Raw genomic sequence first — 15,404 nt, 5'->3', positions numbered from 1 at the left:
AGATATGTTATTATTATAAAAGATATATGTGTGTGTGTATGTTATGGTGTGTGAAGCAATGAATATGATGTCAAGCACCGCCGGTAAATTTTGTCTCTACTTTTATTAGAAATAAGTATTATCTTATTCTGGAGAAAAATATGATGCATACTTCGTTATACATAATTTGCAAATTATAGGATTTGTCAGTGCAATTACTCCCTCTCATGGTCTCTGCCTTTTGTTTTTCCTCTTTAAACTTGTAGCTTCCGAATTTCGAATATGAATAACTTATTGATTCTATATTTATTCTCTATCTATAATCTATATGAATAAAGTCTTACGAATGATGTGTATGTTGTATTTTTCTTCTATTTTTTTGTGTGTTTTTTCTCTATATATATTAGACTTCACTAATCTAATTTTAATGAATTTTTATCATTATCAATTGATATTTGTCTCAAATTAGTCATTTGTGACTTTATTTGAAGTGTGTTAACTACTAAACAAAGTTTAAAAATTACCGATAATAGCTTCAACGAAATTGATTTACCGATGGTTAGCTTCAAAGGAATTGATTTTAAACATTACAATGTGTCCCTCATTTGGTGTTTCTTGCACATTAAAAAAATATTACTGACTTCACACGATTTGCATAAATTTTTTATTGTTCTAACGAATCTACAAATATTCACATAGAACACACGTGTCCAGAGACTAGGTTTACTAAAAGTGGGAAGTTCCAAAGATGAAAAGTTAGATTACCATTTTACCCCTAGGCTAAATTAAACATCTAATTAATTAAATATTAATACTAATATATTTTAATTATTTTTTGAATAGTAAGTTATTCATTAGAAAGACAATGAAAGAATCATTAGTAAATTGTAAGTTACAATGAATTGTTTAATATACTTATTAATTAATTAAATATTAAATAATAATATCTCAATTATATTTCAGATTTTTTTTTTTTTTTATATATATATATATATAGGCTAAATTAAACATCTAATTAATTAAATATTAAATAATAATACTTTAATTAATTATTAATATATTACTAAAAGTGGGAAGCGTCAAAGATGAAAATCTATCTTATACGTGTAACATTTAGTAAATTGTAAGTTACAATGAATTTTTTAATATACTTATTATTTTAACCCTATACTAAATTAAAAGTTTAATTAATTAAATAAATATTAAATAATAATATCTCAATTATATTTCAGATATATATATATATAAAGAAGCTCCTATCTTCAACGTTGGGTTGTTATTTTGCCCCTAATTTATATCAAAATATAATAAAAACATCTAATTATCTATCTTATTTATATAATATTTATATTGCAATTAAATTCATTAAATACTTATAATTTTATTAATAATTGTTGCATTACCTTTACTAAAATGTATGTATGCTCTTCTCTTTTTCCAGAAAATAATTAATTACATCATTTTTTTACACGTTAAAAGCTCAGTTTTATAATTTTCATATATTTAATCTTCTTATTCTCATTTCTTAATCTTGACCTTTCAAATTTCTCACACAAATAATAAAAGAATACAAATGAGTAATTATTCCTTAAAGACAAGAAATTAAAGTAGATACATGTATCTTTTAAAGTTAATGATCTATCTTTTTTATATTTATTTTAATAGTAATTGAACCTTCAAATTTCCATGTGACTTTTCATATTTCCACAATTTTTGTTTTATAAATTTAACTTTTCCAAGAAAGACTTTTATTTACTACTTCTAGAATTCTTGTGTGTAGGAGCTCTAAACTGGTGAAATAATGTCACAATTATTTCACAATTTGTAGTGAAAGTTGTGAGTTCCCCTTATACAGTCACGAAAATAGACAAGAATTTAATTGTTAAATCATTGGAGCTTAGTGTGTTAGTTTTATACTTATTTGTAGAAATTATAATTATTATGAGACTTTTCTATCTCTCTTTATATAGTTGAATTGTTACTCTGTTAGCAACTTGCTTTAATTTTATATTTTTATTTTGTATGCTCAAATGTATACTATTTGTTTAGTTTTTTTTTTTGTTTCAGTTTTCATTATAGAGACAAAAGCAAAAAGAAATGCCTAATTGTCTTGCTCATGTGTATCTTTTTTTTTTTGTTCTATGTACTTATAATTTACATGTACATTAACTTTCATATTTAAGAATGAATGTGATAGAATGTTTACTCTCCTTTTTTTTTTGGAAAAAAAGAAGGTGAAACATATAACATTAGATTAATGGCGGAAAAGTTATGTATGAAAATATAATTAAATTCTAATAAAAATAGTAGTTATGTTTATAAATATTCTGATTTTCAAAATATAAATATTAAGACTTTTTACACCTTAATTTATAGTATTAATATTTAAATAATTAGTTTTAAGTGCTTGTGGATAAAAATGTAATATAATATTTTGAACACATTCATTATAATTATTAGGAGATTCAAAAGGCAAAATAAAAAAAGATGAAAGATTTATCTTTTTCTTTCGGTCAAAGTTAATCTTACACCATTTTTGGTACAAAAAGTAAATAATCTCCTATCAAGCTTTTAATTAAAGAAATATTAATGTTGCACTACGGTTTGCAGGGGATAAATCCCATGCAATCTTTTTATCTTTTTTCTTTTGCTTTACAAACTCATTTTTGACTTATAAATAAAGTTTATTTTATTAACTTCTCATATTATTATCTCAATGCATTCACTTGGGAGGTCATGAAATTAGAGTGTCACAATTAGTAGTGGGACAAAGTAAGAAACCTCAATTAGACAGATTTTATTTTAAAAAAACTCAAATCATATTATTTAATAATATTTTAAATTTTTAAGAAATAATACTCATTAATACAGGTTACACGCGCAAAACGCATGCTCAAAAACTAGTATACAGAAAGGCCCCGAAAGTGATCAAGAAAGACAAAACAACATACAAGAACCAAACCCAGTCCTTGTGCTACCAATACAAGAATATCTAAGTACAAAAGGGACGATATACAACAATTCTGTCTAATCAAACTATAAAATATATAGACACTACAAAAGACAGAAAATAGTAAATCTCCGTATGCCAAGAGCTCACCACGATTCAAGAGCGACATGTCTTGAAAGATTTGAATCAGCAGGGTTGGATCATAATAGGTGCTGCATCAAAGAAAAGATGTAGGACTGTGTTATGAGTACCAAAACATGGGGTACTCAGTAGGCATCATAGACCGACTGAGCTCAAATAGAAACTATATAAATCAAAGATGCACGATAGTGCTAACACTACAATTCAACAGATAGCTAGAGTCATACACACTACTATTGATAGTGAAGTTAATAATTATAATGAAAATTCGACACTAGAACACAAGTCAATTATAGACAGACATATAATGCAAGGCGATACAATGCATATGTGGTCAATGCATGTATAAGATTAAATGTGTCGAAATCATCTTATTGGTCGCCCCGTCGGCTCCCTAAGACAACTATGTAGACCCGTCGGAGCTCATCAACATATGCAGTAAAAGTAAAAATCCAAAATTCAATTTGTGGGTTGTCGGAGATCATCAACATATGCAGTATGCATGAAGTGCAACCTGAAATATTCCCTCGGGGTCATGGTATCAACTAAAACAACCCATATTTCAACAAAACAGTAGAAATACATATGTTTTAAGCGTTTCTCTTTTTTCATCCAAACTCTCAGAAAGTGGTATTTTTCCTAAAAATATTTAAGCCTCGATAGTAAAACCAATAAGTTTAATGTGAATACATCTTTAAGACAAAAACCTTATAAAATGATATAATTCTTTTCAAAATTCCAAGTTTCCTCAAGTTAACCAGTAACACACTCCCTAGGAGCCCAAAATAATTAAAAATTATGACAAATTTGTTTGAGGGTCTCAAATGGACATTTCTATCTCAAAATATGTTAAATATGGAGGTTATGTGTATGAGTGCATACCAAACACAGTCAATTTATTTTCAATACATTCACACTACACAATCAGCAGGGTAACCACCCATCACAATACAATCATACTAACCTTGAACTCCAGCCAGTCTAAGGTCTCAGTCCCACAATCACGATAATATTTCAAAGAGAAGATTGTAACCTACCTCAAGGACGATATCTTACTCAAACTTCTATCTATGAAATTTTCCTTTCAGAGTATCCTCTAAATGATGCCACGCTATCAAATTACAATGTAGATGTCAGCACGAGCAAATAGTTACCCAAATTGTTATAAAGGGATAGAACCTAAAAATTGGGTCAAAATAGGACCATGGGACCCGTGCATGGAATCTCAAAATGATTCCATCACAAAGTCTCAATTAGCTCAAGGAACTTGTGCCACAAAAATGGGCACAATCCGAGCACAAACGAGCTCAAAATAGCCCAACCAAGGAAATCTAAAGAATAATCAAGATATGAACCAAAAAAAGTGAAACTGAGAGGAACTTACAAGATATACATGAGAATAATGACCCAAGCAACGTCCCAATGCTAACCATCAACACTTCCAAGTGATTCCCATTGTTTTCACTCAAACTTGAGCTCCAAAATCGCAATAATATAGTTAACTTTGAGAAAATGAAAGATGAAATTCATGTAACCGATTATAACTACCAATCAATTACACAGTGAAACCACAGGTTATGAGTAGGTATTTTAAGGACTCATTGGACTCAAATTTATGAATCATTGTCATGTTTTAATGCTAGTTGAAGAGATTTTAGGTCCTAGTTCTCTTGTATACATGCATTATTTGAAAAAAGCAAGTTTGATAGATTTGAAGCCAAAAAGCATTAAAGCACACAACAATGGAACTAACTTGCATCCCGTAGAAGCCAATAAATGTCTCACCGACTAAATGTCGTCTTGAATGGAGCTTTGATGCCTCAGTACCATCATGAAGTTAGCACAGTACAATGACTGATTGGTGTTAGCCGATCTTAGAGTAGAAAATCCTGATGAAAATTGACGGTTGATGCGAGGAGGTGATTGTCACACTACTTTCTCTGATCAACGTCTCACTGATCCAGCACAAGCCTAAAGACGGAAGCTGAAGGGCCAAAATGCAATTTTGAAAAAAGAGTGCTTCCTTTGGGATGTTTCAAGGATAAAATAGGGATTTGTGCAATTATGTACCGTTATTTTCTTCCCGATTAGGGAATTGGACATATGAGATGACATAATATGATATAAAATAGAGTGTAAGGCAGAGAATAGAAGAGTAGTAACAACTTCTTAGCTTGTAGAGAAAGAAAACTCAAATTTGGGCCAATTCAAGTTTGGAATTCAAGTTTTGCTTGCCAATATTTCTTGGAATGAAGCTTTCCCTTATGAGTATTGTCTATATTTAGTCTTTTATGAGTATCTAAATCCTTTTCTAGAGGTGTGTGTTCTAGAGGGGGTGTAAAACCATGAATGGATGTTGATTAATTAGCTTTAATATTAATTGTATTGCATGGATGTATTGTTGTCTTGAAATTTGAATCTAAAATAAGTGGTTGCAAACATTGATTGATCCCTCTAACACCATTTTGACTTGGGAAAGCGTAATGGAGTTGGGTAAGACTTAATAGTGAGGACTTGATGAAATTTATACTATGGATTAGAGCAAGAGATGAGATAATTCGAGTGGTTTCACATTTAATGATATTAGCTCGGAATAGTCTATTTACTCAAGCTTTGTTTGGTGTTTTAATTGAAAGGGTCTTGGAGTTCATGAGAATCAAAGGGACATACACTTGATATCTCGGGACACCCCCCCTAGTCTTTTCCAACTTGTTTGGCTCTCATTTGTGTTAAACCATGTTTTGTTACTTAATTTTGTCAAAATCTTAGTTGTTAGCTAAAACCCCCCATTTTCATATGTATGTTTGTTGAGAATTCAATTTTCTATCATGTTTGAGCGGTGAAATCAATAGAAGAAGAGTTCCACATACCAATCCTTGTGGTTCGACCCCGACCTCATAAGCTGGCTATTTGTTTTACATATGACCACATATGCCCTGAAATATGGGACATAGTTGAGCGTTTATAAAAAATGACATCGTTTTCGGGCATTGGTTAGTGCTCATTTTTTTGTTGATTTCTAAATACAGATTTGTGTGCATTTTATTTTCTTGCTACTCTTTTGTTTGTGTTGTTTTTGCCCAAATGCACATGAGAGATGAAGGAGATTTGTCTCCTCATTGAGGCGATGAACATGAGCCGAGAATGTATCCAGCTAAAACTATTTCCATTCTCACTAATGGCTGAAGCCACAACATGGATGGGTGATCTGTCCCAAAGATCAATTGCATATTAGAGAGATGGAGGAGATTTTCCTTGAAAGATACTTCCCCATAACCTTTTTATTTAAAATTCAAGGTGATATTGTATGTTTTTGGCAAAATCCATAAGAATCCCTCTATGGAGTCTGGTTAAGATTTAAGCAAAATATAGCGACATGTCCAAATAACATGTTACCCGATGCGATTCCGGTGCAACCTTTCTATAGATTTGAATTATCAAAATAAGTTAATGGCTAATGTGTTGGTAGAAGGGTTCTTAATGGATTACACGTGGAGTGAAATGAATGAATTGTTCAAAGGAAATACGAAGAGAGATCAAAGTGGGAACAAGTGTGGATCCTAGGGCGCTTTTGTTGGTGCTCAACCCATTGTTGATGTGGAGCTTGGTGAGCTCTAATTTAGAGTTGGTGAGGAGCCACTAAAGTTCAAGGTTGACATGCTGTCACGATCCAAAGTATACCCTAGACGTGACATGGCGAATAAGACCAAGAGAGATCCTAGACAAGCCACTTGACATAAGGATGACATAATAAAATACAACAAATGAGAAATATATGCAATATAAGTCTCAAATCTTAAGATGACATAAAAGATACCAACAAAGCACATAAGAGAATACGCAAAATACTACTAAGTCTGGCATAAGCCTTCTATTCATAGAACTGACTAGGACAAACCCCTAAGTCACCAACAAAATCTGAAAACTAAAGGGCATCAAAGAAATAAAGTAGTCCATGGCCTTGCCCTAAAATCATGAGGATTCACCAATCCAATTTGTAGTAGAGAAATCCTGATCTAGCCAAGTCTGGGAGGAAAACAATTGGACCCTATATATGAAACAATATTGGCACAATATGCATTCTGTACTTTGAATGTACTGAGTATAGGGAAATGCATAAAACGTAGGCATGATAATATGATGAACTTAAACATGATATGCATGGCCAAGTAAAACGTGTAAAATCATTTAAAGAGATATCATAAATCATGAACAAGATCAATGCATATTGAAAACCATAGAAAAGCTTTGAAAAGTCTTTTGAAGAGTTCATAATTCATTTGTGGGATATTTGCCGTTAACCAACAATAAGACCATGTGAGCTATAACACGAAATTTGGTGTAATTCTCACACCGAAAAGACAGAGTCTACTTGCCAAGGTAAGAACTCCGTATCAATCGTTATAGCTAAAGTAGATCCACTAGCCTAGATCATTTAAGACAATCCTATGTGGCCATATAGTTAGAGACAAAAAGATTGTTTCTAGAGAACCGAACTCTACTAACCGGAGAACCTCCATCTCAAAATCCTCTCGGTGCTAAGTAAAATCTCAATGTAAATAGTCATAGTTTTAATCCTATCTAAATACTTGGAAAGAAGAAATTTAAAACTACCAATCCAATCATAAGTTCATATTAGAATAGCTTCTTTTTAAACCATAATTTTATAATTTGTTCATTAAAACACTTAACCTATCTAAGCATCCAAATCATAATTTCGTTCATATGTTAGAAAATCTTTCACAAATTATTGATACTTTATCTTAAAAGCATCCTTTAGTCATGGATCATCAATTTCATAAAACATGCATAAATTCATAATCATAATTCATAAGCATAGTTCATATTCATAGAATAGGCATATACATGGGTCCATATGAAATCAATTGAGAATCATGTAATTGAGTTTAATCATGCATAATTAGATTGAATTTAATCAATTGAATCACTATAAATTGAACCCATGGAGAATACATAAAAACCCTAAGAGAATTAGGTGAAATTCAATTGAAAAATTGAAATTCTTTTGGAATCCAATGGATGAAAGGAATCCATTGGTGAAGTTCCCACATACCTTGGGTAATCAAACCCTAAAAGTGAAAAATAAATTTTGAACTTGAAATGACATATTTTACGGGTTAAATAGTTAGAAAAAGACAAAAAGACCCTTAAAAAAAATCTGCTGAAAGACCCTATGTCACAACCCAAGGTACACCCTAGACGTGACATGATATATAAGACCCCGAGAGGTCCTACACAGGCCACTTAGCAGAAATAATACAAGATAATAGAAATAAAGAGTCCAAATAGATAGTCTTATAGCATACAGAGTTCGACAAAAACGGAAGTCAAACATAGTCTCAACTAGCCATCTATTACATCAAAAGAATTGATTGGGACGTAACCCATACATCACATACAAAGTTTGAAAATGATAATAAAGAAAAACATATAAGAGTGACAACATCCTCAAAGTATGAGGACTCACCAAGTCTTCAAGTCTCTAATATTACAATCAACTAACCACGAACGGAGGGAGAAGAGTCGTCAAGCCTTACATTAGACATTAGTAGAACAATGTAGGCACAAGTATACATTAGTACATGGAATGTACTAATTATGAGAGGCATGCAATAAAACATGAGACGTGATCATAATAGGATAAAATCGAAAACATTAAATTCATGACCACGTTAAAGCATAGTAAAATCATTTAAGTGGATTTATAAATCATGAACATGGTGAATGCATATTTAAATCATAAAGAAATCTTCATAAAATATTAGTAATGAACTTAATTTGTTTTGTGGGGAGTTTACCATTAACCGCCATTGACCATGCGGTGTCTATCCCATACCAAAAAGAGATGTCCTTACTTTCCAAGGTAAGAACCACACGCTTGAGCTAAAATGGATCCACTAGCTAATGTCTATCTAAGACAAACCTATGGGTGCACATAGTTATGAGATAGAGAGATTGCTACTAGAAACCCGACCTCAACTATGGGAGAGCTTCCATTTCAATATCCTCTCGGTTCTAAGTATAAATCCCATGGAGTAGTCATTAGTCATATTCATATTATCATCCATGGAAAGTACAATTAAGATACTAATTCAAGCTAGAAATATCATAGAGTAGCTTCTTAGACCACCCGTGAGAAAACTTTTCACCATCCATGGTCTTTTCATAATAGCTTTACAAGGCCCATAGTCATTAACTTCATATTAAAAATTTCCTACTACTAATGGAAATAGTTTTAAAAGTGTGATCTATAATCATTGATGGCATATCTGGATACCATACTAATCGAGATCTAATTTAGGAAAATAGCCCAAAAGCATTAAGGTAAAATCTAGATGTTATTCATGTCATGTGACCAAGCTTCATAGAACATATAAATAATTTCATCAATAGGCTTACTTAAGTCATACACGTTTCTTTTATAAAAATATGCACCATTTCATAAAAATATATTGATATATTCAAGCTTCTTTATAAATTCATGTAACTTAGGGTTCATAGTCAAAATTCATATGTCAAAGCATATGTTCACATGAAATTAGTTGACAGGTATGCAATTAAGACCAAATCATCAAAATAAGATCATAATCAATCAATCAAATCCATACAAATAGAAACAACAAGGGATTGAATGAAAACCTAAATAATTTTTGGGAAATTGACTTGGGGAATTCAAGAAACTTTGGAGACTCAATGGGTGATTGAAACCCATTGATGAACTCCTTACATACCTTGATTAAAGCCCTAAGAAATGATGAATAAAGGAGACTTGAACTTGAAGAACCCTAGATTCTTCTTCCTTGATCTAGAGAGAAGATTTTTGGAGAGAACCTTGGAGAGAATTCAGGAATTTGAGGGAATAAATAATTTGGGGGAAATTTCTAAGGGTGAAGGGTATTTATAAGGCTTATATTTAGGAGTAAAACAACGTAGTGTGGGGTTAAAACAATTAGGAAAATACCTAAAATCCCGATTTCCTTATCCCATAGAGTCACTCATGTTGATCTAGTAGAGCTTGATATGTTCGCTTTCAATGTTATCCTTGGTATGGATTGGCAGCATTCATGTTATGCTTCTATTATTTGTAGAACCCGAGTAGTCAAATTTTGGTTCCCAAATGAACACATCTTAGAGTGGAAAGGGGAAAACTCTATGCCTAAGAGTCAATTTGTTTCTTGTCTTAAAGCTAGAAGGATGATCTCTAAGAGGTGTATCTATCATCTTGTTGAGGTCAGGGATATGGATTCCGAAACCCCTACTTAGAGTAGGTCCTCGTTATTAATGAGTTTCCAAAAGTGTTTCCTAATGATCTACCATGTGTTCCTCTCGAAAGGGAAATAGATTTTGGCATTGACCTACTCCCAAATATGCAACCCTGTCTCTATTCCTCCTTACTGTATGGCTCCGATAGAACTTAAGGAATTAAAAGAGCGATTGAAAGACTTATTGGATAAGGGTTTCATCCGATCGAGTATCTCTCCATAGGGTGCTCTAGTTTTGTTTGTTCAGAAGAAAGATGGTGCACTTTGTATGTGTATTGACTACCGACAATTGAACAAGGTTACCATTAAGAAAAAACATCCTCTTCCAAGGATAGATGATTTGTTTGATCAACTTCAAGAGGCAAGTTATTTCTCTAAGATTGACCTCCGGTCGGGTTACCACCAATTGAGGGTGAAAGAAGATGACATTACGAAGATGGCTTTTCGAACTTGATATGGCCATTATGAGATTTTGGTAATGTCGTTTGGTTTGACTAATGCTTCGGCCACATTTATGGATTTGATGAATAGGGTGTTTAGAAAATACCTTGTATGTTCATGATCGTGTTGATTGATGATACTTTGATTTACTCAAGGAGTGAAAATGAGCATACCAATCATTTGGGGATTGTGTTGCAAGTCCTCAAGGACCAACAACTCTTTGCAAAGTTTAGTAAATGCGAGTTTTAGTTGAGATCCATGGCTTTCCTTGGTCATATTATTTCCGAGAAAGGTATTGAAACATATCTTAAGAAGACGGATGCAGTTAAGAGTTGGCCTAGACCTCTATCCCTTTCACATATTAGAAGTTTCTTGGGTTTGGCTGGTTACTATAGAAGGTTTATTGAAGGGTTTTCTTCTATTGCCTCTCCATAGATGGCATTGACCCAAAAAAAGTTAAGTTCATATGGTCCGAAGCGTGTGAAATGAGTTTCCAAGAATTAAAAGATAGACATACTACCGCTCTAATGTTGACTTTACTTGAAGGAACCGATGGGTTTGTTGTTTATTGTGATGCCTCAAGAATTAGGTTAGGATGTGCTATCATGCAAAATGGGAAAGTCATTTCCTATGCCTCAATGCAACTTAAAATTCACGAAAATAACTATCCTACCCACGATTTAGAATTAGCGGCAATTGTTTTTGCCTTAAAGATTTGGAGGCATTATTTGTGTGGTGTTCATGTTGATGTCTTTACCGACCATAAAAGTTTGCAATACGTGTTTAAACAAAATGATCTAAATCTTCTCCAAAGGAGGTGACTTGAGTTCTAAAGGATTATGACATGAGCATTCTCTATCACCCCTGTAAAGAGAATGTGGTGGCCGATGATCTTAGTTAGTTATCAATGGGTAGAGTTGCTCATATTGATGATGGTAAGATGGAGTTGGTTCAAGATGTTCATAGATTGAACTGATTGAGTGTTCAATTGGTTGACTCCACCAAAGGTGGTTTTATGTTCACAATGGTTCAAAATCGTCTTTTGTGGTAGATGTGAAAGTCACCCGATCTTGGTTGAATTAAAGGAAACGGTGCTTAAGAAGTCAGTTGAGGCTTTTTCCCAAGGGGGATATGAAGTGCTTAGATATCAATGTCATTTGTGTGTTCCCGATGTAGATGACTTGAGAGAACATATCTTGTCTAAAGCCCATAGCTCTCGATATTCTATTCACCCTGGAGCCACCAAGATGTACCGTGACTTGCGAGAGGTCTATTGGTGGATGGGATGAAGAAGGATATTGTCGGATCTATGGTTAAGTGTCCTAACTATTAACAAGTGAAAGTTGAGTATCAAAAGTCGGGAGGTTTGTCCCAAGATATCAGTATCCCTACTTGGAAGTGGGAATATTTGAATATGGACTCCATTGCTGCGTTACCTCGCACCCGGTGACAACATGATTCAATTTGGGTTATTGTGGATCGAATGATGAAATCAGCTCATTTCATCCTTGTTAAGGTTTCTTACTTGGCGAAGGCCTATGCCAAGTTGTACTTAAGAGAAATGGTTAGGTTGCATGGAGTGCCCTTGTCAATTATCTGCGATCGAGGTACCTAATTCACTTCTCAGTTTTGGAAATCTTTCCAAAATGGGATTGGTACACATGTTAAGATTAGTACGATATTTCACCCACAAACCAATGGGAAAGCAAAACGTACCATCTAAACTTTGGAAGATATGTTGAGAGCATGTGCAATTGACTTCAAGGGTAATTGAGATGATCACTTGCCTTCGATTGAATTTGCGTATAATAGTAGCTACCACTCAAGTACTATTGGTATGGTTCATTAAAGGATCTATATGTAGAAGGTGTAGATCTCCTATAGATTGGTTTGAAGTGGGGTGAAGTTGCTTTGATAGGTCCCGAGTTTGTACACGAGGCTATGGAGAAAGTTTGGCTTATTAGAGAAACGTTGAAAACAACTCAAAGTCGGCAAAAGTCCTATACCGATGTTAGAGGAAAAGATTTTGAGTTAGATGTGAATGATTGATTGGGTCTACTTGAAAATTTCACCAATGAAGGGTGTAACGAGATTTTGAAAGAAAGGGAAGCTCAGTCCCCGTTATGTGGGCCCATATCATATTTTGAGGCGTATTGGTAAGGTTGCATAAGAACTTGAATTGCCTAATGACTTGGCACCGGTGCATCCAGTTTTCCATTTATCTCCATTGAAGAAATGTGTTGGAGATCTGACATTTATAGTTCCCTTGGAAAGTTTGGGAGTTAAAGAGAATCTTTCTTATGATGAAGTTTCGGTTGAGATCTTGCATCGGAAAGTTGGGAAGTTGAGGAATAAAGAAATCGCTTCTGTGAAGGTTTTTTGGAGGAATCAGTTAGTTGAGGGTGCTACTTGGGAGGCCGAGGCCGATATGATATTCCACTATCCTCATTGTTTTCCCTCCGTTCCTACTCTAGCTTGAGGTATCCAGTCCTCTATAGTTTACTCTTTTGGTTTCATGTGTCTTTGATAATTCCATGATTCCTCATTTATGCATGTTCATAAAAAGCTCAAAGTTTGAGAAAATGAGATAAATTGATTGATTTCTTTATGTTTATGTGCATTTGAGTATGACTTGCATATAGACCTCATGAAATGATGTTTTGAACATGCTTTAGTTTGGAGAGTATATTTCCTCCTCGGATATGTGCATTTTGTGACTGCATTCGTGTTGGGGCTATTAGATCTAGTTCTTACCCTCCTTTTGATGTTTTGAATCTCATTCAAGGATGAATGTTCCCCAAAGGGGAGATAATGTAGCACCTAGGGTTTGAAAATATGGAAAATTTGCAGTTTTCCTACAATTGGTGCCAGTACCAACAGAACCACAGACGGTCCGTGGTCTGACTTGAGGACCGTAGGTGGGACCGTGGGTGGCAAGTCCAAAAATTTCTAAAATGTCTAGTCCCAGTAGTTCTTATATGGTTCACCAGGACGGTCCGTATCCAATTTACGAGCCGTAGATATGTCTCGTTGGTGAGTCTCAGACTTAGTGATATTTAAGAGATTTCAGTTGGAGCACGGAGGCCATGTATGGATCGTATGTTGACCATCAGACCATAAATGGGTCTCGTCAGTCAAGGGTTCCAGAAAAAAGTTTTTGAACCCATCGATGGTCCACCATGATGGTCGTAGGTGGACTCATGTACCGTAGGTCCCCATTGTTGATGAAGGTCGACAGTTATTTTTAGGAGGGCTTTTGGGATTTTCCTAATTATTCTAACCGAATACTATGTCGTTTTAGCTTTTATTAAAGACCCTATATAAACATTTTTACCTCCAAATTTCCCAATTGATCTCATTCCCCTAAATTCTCATAATTGATCAAAGTTCTTCCCCAATATTCCTCTCTCTAAAAGCTTAAAGAAGAATGATATGGTTTCAAGGTTAAGTCTCCAAATGCACCATTGATTTCAAGCCTCTAACATCAAGGTATGATAGTATTCACCTATGAAGTCTTTTACTCCATAGGGTTCCTAAATTCTCCAATTCTTATAAGGTAAAATCTCCAATTGAAGTTAGAGTTTTTCTCAATCTCATGGGTTCTTTCCAATTATGATCTAATTGATTGTTTTATGTCTTTTTATGCATGAATTGAAGTAATTTCATGTTTCTAAATTGAATTCCCATGAACCGATGTGAAATCCATGATTCTAGACTATGATCATATGAAGAAGCTTTTGAGCTATGAAAGATGAATTTATGAAGATGTGCATGTTCTTTATGAAATAGATGTAAATATTTTAAGGATGCTTTGAGAGTGAAGTGTCAATGTTGATGTTGTTATCGTGAAAGGATTTTATCACATAAAGAATTCATAAGGTTGAAAGGTTTTCTCACCTAAGATGAATTAAGATTAAAGGAGCTATTCTAATGAAATTAGCTTGGATTGACTACTTGATGTGCCCTTCCATGAGAAATAAGACAAGCGGCGAATACCCATGTCTCGTGAATGTTAAGATAAGTTAAGACTAATGAATATTCCGTGGGATTTATCATTAGCACCGAGTGGAAAGTGGTGATTACCCATGTACCATAAAGTATGTGCCACCGTAGGTTTGTCTAGGTAGACATTAGCTAGTAGATCCATGTAAACTAGAATTTCATGGTTCTTACCTTGGCAAGTAAGAACAATTCTTTTAGGTGTGGGGTAGACACCGAATTCCATATTATAGCTCACATGGTCTCTATGTTGGTTAAAGGTAAATCTCCCACAATAATAAACTATGGTTACTTCTAGAAGTATCTCAAAAGTGTTTAGCTTGCATTGATCATGTTTTATGATTTATGTATTCTAACCTTCTATCTTATGAGTTAACTGGTGATAGCATGTCATGTAAAATCCTGTTTAGCATGATTTTATATATTTTATGCATTGCTATCATACTTGGTACATTCCATGTATTAACACATACTCTTGCCTACATTGTTTCACATATGGGGTCCGACGCTCCTATTCCGCATATCAGTGGCTAGTGATCACTTAGTAGATATTGAAGATTAGTGATTCCTCATGTTTTGAGGACCGAGACCTCTTTATTGCTTATTGTATT

This window comes from Solanum tuberosum, unplaced genomic scaffold (genome assembly GCF_000226075.1).
Source record: "Solanum tuberosum cultivar DM 1-3 516 R44 unplaced genomic scaffold, SolTub_3.0 scf00111, whole genome shotgun sequence".
Taxonomy (NCBI): domain Eukaryota; kingdom Viridiplantae; phylum Streptophyta; class Magnoliopsida; order Solanales; family Solanaceae; genus Solanum; species Solanum tuberosum.
The sequence above is the reverse complement of the archived record's forward strand: the minus strand, read 5'-3'. Positions refer to the sequence as shown.